This window comes from Humulus lupulus, chromosome 8 (assembly GCF_963169125.1).
Source record: "Humulus lupulus chromosome 8, drHumLupu1.1, whole genome shotgun sequence".
Taxonomy (NCBI): Eukaryota; Viridiplantae; Streptophyta; class Magnoliopsida; order Rosales; family Cannabaceae; genus Humulus; species Humulus lupulus.
In genome coordinates, this window is record NC_084800.1 from 178,386,738 (window position 1) to 178,402,205 (window position 15,468).

Here is a 15,468-nt window from a genome sequence, read left to right on the forward strand (position 1 = left end):
GACCCCTCAGATGGTAACACGAGCTGAGGAGGACGAAACATTAAAGTACGAGCTGGAGATGGATATAACTTACAGCCTCATGGACACGAGCTGGTATTAGCTCAGGTCGGAGTCCTCTGACCACCTGCCACGCCCATGAGTTTATTAAGCTGGATATGTTATATATAAATGTGTGTGGTCAGACATCGCATGTCCATTTATCCCTGAATTCTCGGACACGTAATATAAATGTGCGTAATCAGACATCACGTGTTTAATTATGCTATGCAACCCATGATCATTTTTACCTAATGATTAGACCTTACCTTATATTGTAATATTCATCATTTGTAGAAGACAGGTCACAAAAAGGGATGAATATTCACGTGACAACCCCAACACCGATTCTGGGATGGTTCTTCTATAAATACCAAGACCTTGATAGAAAAGGGGTTGGGTTTTTATTTTTGTGTAATGCAAATACTCTATAAAAATATAGAGAGATATACAACAATAATATCGATTCGTGGACTCGGGGGATTTTAGCCTCCGAACCACGTAAAAAGGAGCAAGTGTTCTTATTATTTCATTCTAAACATCCTTAAGAGTTATTATTCTTGTGACGGTTTACCCTTAAGCACTAATTTATTCCAGCTAATTTTCGTAATACACCGTTGACGAAAAACCGCGTCAACATATGTCACATAAGAAACATGCCTTTGCTCGGCATTCTTCCAAATGACGCCTCTTCTTGCTTGATCTAATCAGTGGAGGCATCACTGTCTGAGCTCCGTGCTCTCCAGCACTTTCTTGCTCAATCTGATTTCCTGTGCTCTCAACAGCAAGAGCCTTCCCTACCACCTGAGCATAGGTAAAGATTTCATACACTTGGGCAACTCTAATGCCCTGAGCTACTATGGGATTCAATCCCTGAATAAACCTTTTCTTCCGAGTTACATCTGTGGGTACCATGTCAAAAGAAAACTTGGCCAACCCATCAAATCTGTTAACATACTCAGTTACTGATGCCTTGCCCTGAACCAAGTTCAAAAACTCATTCTTCTTAGCAGTCTGAGCCGCATCCCAGTAATACCTTTCATTGAATAGTTGCCTAAATTCTTTCTAATCCATCACAGCTGTGTCTCGAGTCTGGGATACAACTTCCCACCACGTCTGGGCATTGTCCCGCAGTACATATGTAGCACAGATCACCCTATCGTGACCCACCAACCCCATACTGTCAAGAATGGAACTGACCAGGCCCATCCATTGCTCAGCTCTGAATGGATCTAGGAGATTGGAGGGTAATACTCCTAGAATCTTCCACAGAGAAATTCCCATCTGTTCTCAACCCTAGTCTGAGCCAAAACTGGTGCCACTCCTGGAAAAACAAAGGAAGAGGTTCTCCTCAACAGATTCCGCTGTTGCTTCAAACATCTAATCTCTTTCTCCTGTCTCTGCAATCTTAATTGCACATCTATAAACATTTGCTGGAAATTCTGAGGGGTAGATAAAGAACTCAACCCCTGGCTGAAACTCCCAGCCTCAGTATAACCACCACCAGGCCTCATTATCTGCCTTGGATACAAACCTGCTGATTGAATCTGTAGTCAATCACTTGACCCACTAATCATGATGAGCATATCAAGAGCTTTCCCCATGGGATCAATCTTACCACACCACAATCACAAACCACTGCAGTGCTAAAAACATGCCCATGACATTCATACATCAATCATAATCCCTACACTTCCAACATTCACACCATGCCTCCAACTCCAGCATGCAAATATCACAATTATATATTCATGGAGCAGGTAATCGTATGATCACATTCATATATATATTCACGAAGCATGTAATCATACAGTCAAGAGCCAGACTCTATCATAATCTCATGCTCCCTAATGCAATGTGTAGGTAAAGCATTTACATTCTATTTAAGCAGTTAAGCACATAACTACAGAAATAGTTACCATTCCCTGAGTGAAGTTATCTTCAGTGATGAGTGTACATGCCCAACTTTTCATCAGGAACCATAAACCTTGGCTCACTCTGATACCAAGTTGTAATGCCCTAAACTCCAGGGACTGTTACGGTGATACTTTTGAACAGTGCTCGCTAATCGAGTCATTTGGCCATAATCTTGTAACTAAGTATGATTAGCGGTTTAGGGATTGAAAAATTTGGTTAAGATATAACGTTTCACTAGAACATTTACTGTATACATTAGGATCCCAAAAATATAATTTAAAGGTATATTACAAGAAAATTTATACAACCAACTGATCTAAGTGGCAAAACAGGGTTTAACCCTAGTTCCTCTTTCAACCCTCAACCGTGGCGGTCGAGCAGCCGCATATGTACACATCGTCACCTAAGCTCTCCAACTCAAGGATGGTCCAGCTTTCTTTTGCCTTTAATTGCACCATATAGCACCCGTGAGCCGAAGCCTAGCAAGAAAACTCAATATGCTCATGAACAGTAATATCATGAGATCAAATCATATCTAACATGCCTATAAAATATAGCTCTATTCAAGCATGCAAATAACCTCAGATAATGCTGGGGAATATAGGATAAGAAATCCTACCCTCTTGATTGGATGACTATCAAGTCAATCCTAATCAGATGAGTGATTTAACACTGGTGGTTCTGGTAAACCATACTGAGTGACTAAAAAGCAAGTCACCACGGGGTTCAGCACCCACAGCCATGCCAATGATGATCATTATGATCATACAGAGCTTATAGCCCTGAACAGATGAGTGAATATCACTTTGAGGTTCTGTTAAACCATAATGAGTGACTGACAAGCAAGTCACTACGGGGCTTAGCACCCACAGCCGTGTGACGAAACTGTCACCTAGGCTTTCTGGCAATGGCTCTAATAAGATGAGTGACTGATGGGTAAGTCACTAGCTTAAACAAATGAGTGACTGATGGGTAGTCACTACGGGGCTTAGCACCCATACTCGTGTGACTAAACAACCACTGGGGCTCACTGGCCCTGGCTCTAAATGACTAGCCTTTGGCTAGACAAGCGCTTTTAGTTTTCATCGAACTTGAGGTCGGTCTAGCATTAATGCTCATTTGAGTCATTCAATGCAGATGTCAATTAGATCTAATCTTTGACGGCTCGCGTTCAACACGCTAAGACCATTCTTAACTTATGAGTCAATACCATGACCAGTGCTCAGTACTACTGCCGAACTCGACTAATGAGTCACAGCTTCACAGTTAATACTGACACTATTGCCAACTCTGACTAATGAGTCAATGCCATGCACAAGTAAGCAATGCTACCAGGCATATATCATATGTCAAATATCCAAATGTAGGGCATTCAACATGCTTAACAATTGCTAACATAATTATGATCATGCATAAACACAGAGACTCAAGCTCTGATTAGTCTCATATTCAATATTCATGGCATGCCCTAATCACATGTTTCTCGTGTATCACATTTAAACACTCGACATGCCTCAATAATAACCATGCACAAGTGAGCAAGATTGCTAAGCATTCGATATGCTATCAATGTCCACATTTAAACATCGAACATGCATCAAGAATAACCATGCATGTCACATATGGGGTGCAGTTTTCTTACCTCGAGTTCGAGCAAGAATTAGTAAAAGAACGGCCCTTGAGAACGATTAATCCTTTGATCTTTTAGCGGTCACCTAGTCATAACCATGTATGGAATCCCATCAATAAAATAAATCATAAAAATGTTTATAATCTAAAACCTCACTCCCGGGATCCATCCCGCACTCTCGAGACTCCCAATCACCCAAACGGAGAAGTGGAACCATCCCCGAATCCCCAACTCATCCAAAACCCCAAAAATAGGTTTGCTGGAAAGTGGACTAGCACTAGTGCGCTACTTGGTAGCGCTGGGGCACTGCCCCAAGTCAGAGAGGCCCAGCTCCTTGCCCTGCCTGGTGCTGGGGCACCAGGAGTGGCGATGGGGCACCACCTCCAGACCATAAATTTTTCTAGTCTTCTCCCCTACGATTTCCCTTGAAAACCAAACCTCCAAACCAATCCCAAACATCATCAACACATTAAATTCAACCCCAAAAGTTCATCTATATTACACCCTCATCAAAACCCAAGCAACATTACTCAAAAACTTCCATTAATTCCCAACTAACCACTTCAAATTCTCTTGATTGAAAACCATAAGAAAAACAGAGTATAGCCAAAGTTCATGGATGAATTCTTACCTTAAGTTGGATTTGAGTCCTCTTCAATGGATGAACTAAGTTTCTAAGCTCCAACCTTTGATTTCCTAGCTTGATTCTTCAAATTGGGCTTCACAAATTCAAGAGAAATGGTGTACGAGAGAGGTGTTTTCAATGCTCTATTTTCTCCAACATTCTACAGCCTTCAATGGCTTATATCAATCCTAGGGGTGAAAAGACTAAAATACCCCTAGATCAAATAAAGGTTTCTAAAGGCTCCCAAGGGTAAAATTGTCATTTTCTAGTTATTTCGTTAATCATAATTAACACCCTTCAATTCCTGCTATTCTCGATATTCTCAAACACCCATAATTCATATCCCATTACCCTTTAATTCTCGGCAACACTCTAATCATTAAAATCACCCCGAGACTCACCTCGAGCCCCGAACTTAATCCCGTTATGACTAAACTCCTACTTTGCACTCAAGATCGGCTCATGCCAAATGGCTCAAACAAATCCACATATAATGTGGTATTATTTGTAATTCACCCACATGCATGAAAATACACAATCACGCCCTCAACGGGCCAAATTACCAAAATGCCCTTATAATTAAATGTGGACCCATATGCATGCATTTATCATCATATAATAATATAATTCACATAAACATGCATATAATCATTTAATAACATGATAAATCAATTATGGCCCTCCCGGCCTCCTAATCAAGGTCCTAAACCTTATTAGGGAATTTAGGGCATTACAGCACCCGTGAGCCGAAGCCCAACAAGAAAACTACACACAAGCAAATAACATATGCATATCTATCATTCAGCACATAACAAAACCGCCAACAGGCTAAACAAATAACAGCCATGCCATCGCAGGCGCTATACCAGGCCCTGGGTTCGCGGTCTACACCGTGAGGATATCCCAGGTATCCTATAGCGGTCTCACCCTAGCAACTCGCACTCTGCATGCTTAACGCTGCTCCCGGCCTCTTGCCGTTCTCGGCCATTGTCGTTCCCGGCCCTCGCTGTTCTCGGTCTTCACCTTCCCAACCCTTGTTATTCATTCACAAATATGCACACATAGCATAATTTAACAAATACTTAAACATACATAAACATAATCAATGGGGCTACGCCCTGCATCAAAATCACATAGGTTCGTGCCCTGCAATACAAGCTATAGAGCCATGCCCTACTCTATGGGTACAACATTTTTCTTATCTGTGTCCCGAGCTTTCCGAGCACCGATATCCTTAGCACAGTCCCCTAGTTCGAGCCTCGCTAAAAACCTAGTCCCAACGCATCAACAACTTCCATCCATTAAGTTCTAATCCATTAAATAACTTTGAGTTATAATTCTAATCTTCGAGGCCTTGAATTCTATCAATCCGGATGATAAAATCCCTCCCGAGCCTTAACTATTAGATTCCCGAGCCTAAAACCTCCTTGGGGTCCAAAAACCCACTAAGTGTCGTGACCCCAAGGTCCCATGTCGTGGCCCGCCTCAACCAGAGGCTCAGCCTCAAAATTCTGCCCATGTGCGCCGCGGCCCAATCCTTGGTGTGCCGCGACCCGCCCTTTTTCTTAGCCACCTAAATGTTTTATAGGGTTGTGGCTCAGCAAGAACAATGCCGCGGCATGACCCTTTGAACCCAGAAAAATCCCCCATTTTCCCAACTAAAACCAAGCCAATTTACCCCAAAATCAACCCATCAATCCAACTTAATCACCACAATAGTTCTGCTATAGTCTCAGCAACAAAACCTAGCAAGAATTAACCCCAAACCTCATTTAGGAACTCAAGAGTGATTCACCACCTAGCTCACATGCATAACCGTGAAACACCAACAAAACTCAGAATAACTCAGATAATTAGGTGCTGGAATCCTTACCTCAACTGATAGCTTTTCCTTGAGCTAATCCTCAATCTCCACCAGCTTAAATTCCCTTGATAGGCAAGCCAAAGTTCTCCAATAGATCAAAGTCTTCAAGCTTCCAAAGAGAGAGAGAGAGAGAGAGAAAACTCCAAGATAAGGAGAGGGTCAGTTCCCTAAAATTTCTGAATGCTTCCTTAGTTTTGTTTTATTTAACTTAAGTCTCTAAGGTTACCTTCAAGACTCGGGGTACCAAAAATGTCCCCGATGGAAAAATGGTAAATTTCCCCGATAATCCACCCTAAACGTTCTAACTTCAAATATATCTCCAAATATTTATTTTCATAACCCGATAACCCAATAAAATGTCTAATGCTCGAAATACCCCTCGACCCACCCCGAGTCGGGTATTTGACCCCGTTGTGACTTTCTAGCTAAACCGCTCCCTAGGAATATCTCGGATCGTGCAACACGAATATATCACAATTATTAAATTTATGCCCTCAATGGGCTAAAATTACAAACATGACCCTATTAACCAAACGGGGCCCACATGCATATTTAATTCACCTAAACATGCATTTCTAATCACATACTCAACAAATTCACATATTAGCATAAAAAATCACTTATTGCCCTCTAGGCACACTAATCAAGGCCCTAAGCCTTATTAGCAAATTTGGGACGCTACACCTTTGTTGCCTCAATTTTTTCTTGATTTTTGATTCAATCTGTTTGCTAGTTGGTACACCATAGGTACAAAACAAGGTGTCTATACCGACCAGCACTGTTCGGTGCTCTCACCTTATCTTTCCCCTTTTTCTTGTACTCGCAGATTATCGGGGGAAGTGATCACCAGACCAGCTTGCAAACTTATTACCTGTGAATCAACGATGGCACACACTAAGAAAAATACTCATGGTGCTGATAATGAAGACCCCCATGTGGCACGCCATGCCACTGGCGAGGATGTCCAGGAGGTTTTGCCTCCTGAGGAAGAGTCGAACATTTTGGGGCAGGAAGAAGAGACCGAGACAGAGTATGCCACGGGGATTTACACCGTGGTTATGCTTAATCCCTCACCAAAGACGGAGGAGGCCCCCTATATGTAGCTCTGGCCAACACCATCTCTGATAAACAACTGCAAAACGTCAAAGAGCATTTCAAGCCCAGAGATGTTACTATCCTCAAACCCTCTACCCACAGAATGCTGAGAACCCCGGAGCCCAATTCAAATCACTATTGGTGCTACTATTCCTCTTCTGCCATACTTTCAAAGTGTGGCATATTATTTTGGGATTTGTCCTACTCAGATCCGTCCCAAGGGCATTAGGTTCCTCTCAGACCTCTATGTTTTATACAGGTCTTTAAGTTGGCCGGTGCCATCTGCACACGAAGTAAATTACCTTTTTGACCTCAAATCCAGTCTCCGACGAGGCTGCTCAGGATATTTTTACTTTAGCCATAAAGACTCTAACGTTTATTTAGCCAACACTGAAGGTGTCTCCAAGGTTGGGGAGTATGTCAGCCAATACTTCATTATGGGGGACATTGCTACCAATCACTTGTCATTTCAACGTAACCGTCCCTTCAGCTGGCTGGATCCCACCAGGGAGATGGAGAAGCGGGCCCGAGAACTTGCTGCCATTGACCCTAGCTGCAAAGACCTGGTGGCCCTGACCACTATACAAAAAACTTACCAACGTCAGGCTCTAGCCTAACCCCAAGGCAAAAGTTAAGGGTGCCACCCTTACCAGACAGTCGCCTAGGAAGCAGCCGCCCAGTAAAAAGCCAAAGATGTCATTTATACCCCCAGCTAGGCCTTGCGTTGCCCACCGGGCAAGGAGTTCGACTGGAATCATTATAAAGGAGCTTGTTGTACACAACGCTCCCAAGATTGTTGCTGCTCCCTATCTCGGAAAAGGGAAGCAAATTGAAGTTGAGCACATAGACTCTGACTCATCAGATAGTGATGAGAACATCCCGCTCAGGGCAGTTAGTTGCTCGGGGGAAACAGAAGAGGGTGACCTGATGCTAACCTTTAGAACTTGTTTTTACTTCTTCTTATTTATTTCTTTGAGTGCTGACTCTGCTCGAAATATTGAATAACATTTTGCTTTTACTTTGTAGATATCTCATTCGTCATTTTCAAGAAGTCTGCACAAAACACAGGCTGGCGGTCCTAGGAACGAGACTATTTCGGCCAAGTGCCAAAAATCTGACCCTCCTGCTGAGGCTACCAAGCAAGTTGAGAAGACTCTTGAGAAGATCCCCTCTCGTAAAAAGACGCAGAGTCCCTCACACAAATCTGGCAAGGGCAAAGTAACCACTACCGAGGAAACCATCCCCTCCACACCTGTAAGAGTGCCCCCTGTCCTGAGCAGAGTTCAGGATGGTGTCGTGAGGACCCTACTGAGGAAGTTAACGAGTCATTGAAGAAGGCCTTGAAAATCCACCAAGGGCATGTAAAAGGGTGTCTACCTCCCAAGGCAACTTCATGGCTACCCTGGGAACCAAATCTCTGGAGTACATCACTAGCACTAGCCTCCAAGATGTTGTTAGGGTAAGTACTTGATTTGTCCGGTGTTTTGTTAATTTTTTATCTTTGCTACTTTTTCTAACTTCCTTCTTATAATGTTGTAGGTCGTTTGGCTCTCAGCTATGCTCACCACCGTGCCAAGATGGTGAACAAGCAAGTGGGGAACTTGAAAAATGAGTCTGAGGAAAATGCCTCCTAAGTTACCCAGCTGACTGAGCAGGTCTAGGAGCTACAGAGGACCTCCAAGTAGGTTACCAAAGACAACATGAGTTTCAAGGACGCTGTTGAGCAAAGGAACCTAGATGTCAATCGGCTGGAGAGGAGGGTGGAAGAGCTAAAGGACATAGCTGAGAAAAATGTTGTAGAGGGGAAAACTATAATGACCCAAATTTGCTAATAAGGCTTAAGGGCCTTGATTAGCATGCCAAGAGGGAATAATGGTAATTATGTATGATTTAAATGAGTTAAATGCATGATTATGTGAAAAACATGCTTATATGGTTGTTTGTATAGTTGTGATGCATGACTAGGTGTATTAGTATGCATGTAGGCCCTGATTAGGTGAGAAGGGAATTTTCGTAATTTTGGCCTGCCGAGGGCATAAATGTTAATAATCATGATAAATTGATGAGACCACATTATTATGTGGATATATTTCTAATCTGTGATTCAAGACGATCCTAGTGAGCGAGTTAGCGAAAAAGTCACGGTGGGGATTTATACCCGGCTCGGGGCGAGCCTGGGGGTATAAATGGGAATTTAGAGAATATATTGGGGTATATTCTGACATCGAGGAGTATAATTGGTGATTAATCAGGTATCGGGAAGTAAGCGGAAAATATTAGAGACACTCGAGGAATTAGCGGGAATTGGGTAAAATGACCAAAATGCCCCTAAGTGGACTAAAAGACTTAGGATTAAAGGGGAGGGCAATATGGACATTTGGATTTTAAGAGATAGGTATTACTGAGGCTTTATGCTAAGTGGGGTTTGTAGAATAAAATAGAAGTCTGAAAAGAAGGAAAAAGAAGGAAAGAAAAGAAAGAGAAAGAAGGCAAGGAAGGCAAGGTCGGTTTAGGTTTTTTCCACCATTTTCTTGAGGGTTCTTGAAGAAAAGTTCAGAGGAGAGCTAGATCAAGTTGAGCCATAAGATTTCTGAGTTAGGCTTGAAGAATTGGCAAGGGTTTAGCAAGGGCAAACTTTCCACTTGAGGTAAAACTTTGAAGTTTCTTCAGTTCTGGTTTTAATTTTTAACTAAGGTGTCTAAGCTGAATTGATGGGGAATTCTAGGGAGTTGGAGCCAAGGATTTTAGGAGGAGGAAGCCAAGAAAGAGTAGAGGGTATCCTAGCATCAACTCTTCAGTTAAAGGTAAGGAACTTTGGTTTCAACTCTGAGATTTCTATGGTTTCTGCTGAGTTTCTGAGTTTAGGGTAAACTATGGTGAATTTTGAGATTAGGGATGCATGTGCTTGGGTATTGAGTATTTGGGATGCTTGGGATGAGTGGAGTGTGTTAGTAAGCTTGTTTTTGAGTTTGGTTGAGAATTGGAAGAGTTTTGGTAAGGGTTGGCTCGAGGAAATCGTAGGAAGGGAAAATGCAATGTCGTCTGTCTGTGACTAACACTACCGCGCTAGCCTTTGGGCGCTGCAGCACTAGGCCATGCATGCTGAGGGTGTTTTGGTTTTGCTTGTAGCACTGTAGCGCCCTCCTTAGAGCGTTGTAGCACTACCTTGCTTCCAGAAATGGGTTTTTGAGTTATTTTCAAGGGTTTTTGCCCGAGGGTTCGAGGTTCGATTCCACCACCCCGTTTGGTGGAATTGGAGCTTCCCGAGGCTAGGGTTCAGACTTGAGTTTTGGTGATGATTTTGATCTATGGTTGTGACTAGGTTCGCACTAAGGCTCGGGAAGGATCGTGCTTAAGGATTTCATTGGGCAAAGCTAGCAAATTCAGAGGTAAGAAAATGACACCCGGTTATGTGTTTGTGATGGGACTAAGTGCTCCTGATATCTGTATAATTTAATAGATGGTATTACGCCATGGGACATGTGATAAACGACCTAAGAGTGCCAAAATCTATAATTGCGCACAGGGCGCAGCTCGGCCACTAGTAGCTGAGGACAGCTTAACATTCACTGAGCTCGGTTTAAGCGGGCCGGAGTCAATGGGATAAATAAAGGGTGCGACCTTAGGGCGTTAACCCTAGTTACCATTGTAAATGGATGATTGATATGAAATGATATGTTTAGTATGTTGAATACTTGATTATTGTGAATGTTTAAATGGATGAGGACACGCCTATGTGATATGAGATAATGGTTTGTATATTGATTGTTTATGCACTGTTGTTGTGTTTTCTTGCTGGGCCTTGGCTCACGGGTTCTTCGTGGTGCAGGTAAAGGCAAAGGCAAGTTGGACCAATCCTGAACTGGAGAGCTGCGGGGTTGAATGTACATTGTCAGCTGTTCGGTCGCCATGGTCGAGGAGTGGATCAGGACAGGGATTGCCTAACTGTCTGTTTTGCCTTAATATGGCTTATTACTGTATTTAGACCTTAAGTCTTTTGTAACAGCTTTTAATTCAGTTATTTTTGGGATCCCGTGTAAACGGAAACAGTTTATTTATAAGGAAATGCAGTTTTTGAGACCGAAATCTTTTAACCTTAGCTCCGCTATAGTTTCAATAACACGATTTTAATTAAATGACTTGATTAGCAAGTCTAGCACTTCTATAAACACACAGTGTAACGGTCTTGGCTATCCATGGTGTTACAACTTGGTATCAGAGCGTCCTAGGTTTATGGGTCCTGAAGACTGGCTGGACATGTACATTCGTCGCGAAAGACAAGCTCGACTCAGGGTTTGGTAAATTATGTATATATGATTATGTGCATAAATGATTTGAATGAGATATGAATGTTAATATCTGGTTGATTAATAGGAAGCATGAGAAATTGATAGGGCATGTCCCTTGACTATTGCATGATGTTATTGAGGCGTGCTTATTAACATTGCTATGCATGTGAATGAATATATGGATGAATAGTTGGATAAATTATTATATCTTGATTGCTTATGAATGATTGGAGTTCCAGTGATGGATCATGAAAGGATTATTACCCTGTCATCATAGTCTGATTGTCGAGTCGTTGATTGCAGATTGACTTGGATAATTATGCATCCAAGAAAGTCTACGCGACTAGCCGGCAGGTCTGGGACTAGAGATGATGACCAGGGTCAGACCCCTCCGCCAGTTCCTGAGAATTGGCAGCAGTTGATGGCAGACATGCAGGCTCGGCTACAGAGCCAAGATGAACATATTCAAATTCTGCGGCAGCAGGCTCCATCTGGGAGTGTTGCCCCTGTTGTGCCACCTGCAGTGGTATCTGTTGTGCAGCCAGTTGAGGTTGGGAATAAGTGAGAACCGTTGTATGAGTGGTTCAGGAAGCAGTAGCCCCCGATCTTTGAGGGAGGACCTGATCCACTAAAGGTTGAATAGTGGATGACCATGATTACTACCATTCTTGATTTTATGAGGGTAGAGGGATATGACAGAGTGGCCTGTGCCACATATATGCTGAGAGGGGATGCCCGAATCTAGCGGGAGGTGGCATCACAGACCAGGGATGTTACTGCTTTGACTTAGGAAGGATTTAAGAATCTATTCAGTCAGAAGTATTATAATATTGCCATCAGGGCAGCAAAGATAAATGAGTTCGTGGGGTTAGTTCAGGGCAGCATGACAGTTACAGAGTATGCCCTAAACTTTGACAGACTTGCGAAATTTGCACCAGATCTTGTGCCTACTGATGCAGCTAGGCAGGACAGGTTCATTAGAGGGCTTAATGCTATGATAGCCTGAGATGTGAGAATTACAATATTTCTTGGAGGGACAACTTATGCCCAGGCTGTAGAGAAGGCTCTTACCGTTGAGGAAGCGGAGAATAAGATTTGGAGGGAGAGTGCAGTGAGGAGGGAGGGCTGCAGGGCGGTGCCTCCATATTCTGGTTCTGGTAGGGGCGGAGGCCCCAGTGATTTAAAGAGGAAGACCCCTGATGTTGCGACTGCTCCTGGTCCTGATAGGAGAGGTTGGGGTGCTCATGGTGGCCGTCAAGGAGGCGGTGATTCATGGAGGACCTATCCAGAGTGCACGAGGTGCAGAAGACGCCATCCGGGCGAATGTCGGGCTGAGGCCTGCTATGTGTGCGGGGTGGTGGGACACCTCAGGAAAGATTGCCCGACAGTGAAGAAGGGAGATGTAGGGAAGGTGGACAGCTTGACTTCAGCTCGAGTGTTCACCCTGACGTAGGCGGAGGCCGAGGCTAGTCCCTCGGTAGTGACAGGTCAGCTTTCTAGTGTTGTCACTCCTTTTACTGTATTGATTGACTCTGGTGCTACACACTCATTTGTTTCTAGTAAAGTGATTGATAGATTGTGTAGACCTAGTGAGTATAATACTTCAGGGTTTGGGACTATTTTGCCTATAGGAGAACTGGTAGTATCTAGAAGGTGGAATAGGGCACTGCCAGTGATAGTTGATGGTAGAGAGTTATCGGTAGATTTGATTGAGTTGAGTATGGAGGACTTTGATATGATTCTAGGCATGGATTGGTTGGTTAGATGTGGAGCTACCATTGACTGTAGGAAGAAGATGGGGACTTTTGAGCCAGAGGGCGAAGATCCCTTTGTTTTTGTGGGAGCAGTGCACGGACCCCGCGTGCCCAGGATATCGGCATTGAGAGCCAGAGACTTGTTACAGGGTGGATATATAGGCTTCCTGGCTAGTGTGGTGGATACTACTAGAGTTTCACCAGTAGGACCGGAGGAAACCAAATTGGTTTGCGAGTTCCTGGATGTGTTTCCTGAAGATCTGCCTGGGTTGCCGCCGCGTAGAGAGATTCAGTTTGTTATTGAGTTGGCATAGGGGACAGAGCCAATGTTGAGGGCACCGTATAGGATGGCACCGGCGGAACTAAAAGAATTGAAAATACAGCTGCAGGAGCTTCTGGACTTGGGGTTTATCAGACCTAGTTACTCGCCATGGGGTGCTCCAGTTTTATTTGTGAAGAAGAAGGACGGGACATTGAGGATGTGCATAGACTACCGAGAATTAAACAAGCTAACCATCAAGAATAAGTATCCCCTACCAAGGATTGACGACTTGTTTGATTAGCTGCAGGGTAAGACGGTATTCTCGAAGATTGATCTTCGATCTGGTTATCACCAGCTGAGGATCAAGGATGAGGACATACTGAAGATGGCCTTCCGAACGCGGTATGGGCACTATGAGTTCTTGGTCATGTCTTTTGGTTTGACCAATGCCCTAGCAACCTTCATGGATCTAATGAATAGGGTGTTCAAGGATTTTCTAGATTAGTTCGTTATTGTCTTCATCGGCGACATCTTGGTGTATTCCAGTTCAGAGGCAGAGAACGAGCTTCATCTTCGACAGGTTCTTCAGAGGTTGAGGGAGCATCAGTTGTACTCCAAGTTTAAGAAATGTGAATTTTGGCTACCAGAAGTAACATTCCTTGGACATATAGTGGGGGCAGATGGGATTAAGGTGGATCCATCTAAGGTAGAGGCAGTTAGGGATTGGCCGAGGCCAAGGAATGCCTCGGAGGTGCGGAGTTTCCTTGGTTTGGCAGGTTACTACAGACGGTTTGTAGAGGGCTTCTCGAAGATAGCGGCACCGATGACAGAATTGACACAGAAGAATCTGAAGTTTATCTAGTCAGACAAGTGTGAAGACAGTTTTCAAGAGTTGAAGCGACGTCTTATTACAGTACCAGTGTTGAGTCTTCCTTCGGGAGAAGGGAAGTTTGTTGTTTACTGCGATGCATCGAGGTTGGGTTTAGGCTGTGTGTTGATGAAGAATGAGAAAGTCATAGCTTATGCATCACGATAGCTGAAGGAGTATGAACAGCGGTATCCTATCCATGATTTAGAGTTAGCAGCAGTGGTATTTGCACTGAAGATCTGGCGACATTACTTGTATGGGGAGAAGTGCGAGGTATATACTGATCACAAGAGTCTAAAGCATTTCTTTACACAGAAGGACCTGAACATGAGATAAAGGCGTTGGCTTGAATTGATAAAGGACTATGATTGTGATATTCTTTACCATCCCAGGAAAGCCAATGTGGTGGCAGATGCATTAAGCCAGAGAGGCCCAGTTAGTTATATAGTTCCATTCAGATCTCAAGGGAGTTAGCTGATGAAATGGTCAGAGCGGGGATAGAGTTGGTGGTAGGCCGGTTGGCCAATATTACTCTGCAGTCGACCCTGCTAGAGCGGATCAAAGAAGGATAGTTAGTAGACGTTCAGTTACAGGAAGTCAAGGAGAATGTCTTAGCGGGAGTAGCTAAGGACTATTCTATTTCTGAGGTTGGTTTGCTTCGGTATCAGGGACGGATATGTGTTCCAGCTGCTGAGGGGATCAGACGAGAAATATTAGATGAGTCTCATACGACGTCGTACTCGCTTCATCCGGGTACCACGAAGATGTACCAAGATTTACGGATGTTGTATTGGTGGCCCGGAATGAAGAAGGATGTGGTGGAGTACGTTGCCAGATGCTTAACCTGTCAGCAGGTGAAAGCTAAGCATCAGCGACCAGCAGGGTTGCTTCAACCTTTGGGTATTCATGAGTGGAAATGGGAGGATATTACTATGGATTTTGTGGGAGGTTTACCCAAGACAGTGGGGCTTCATGACTCGGTGTCGGTGATAGTAGATAGGTACACAAGATAGCCTATTTTCTTCCAGTAAGATCAACATATACTGTGGATCAGTATGCTGAGTTGTACGTGAGGGAGATTGTACGTCTCCATGGGGTTCCTAAGTCTATAGTGTCAGACCGGGATCC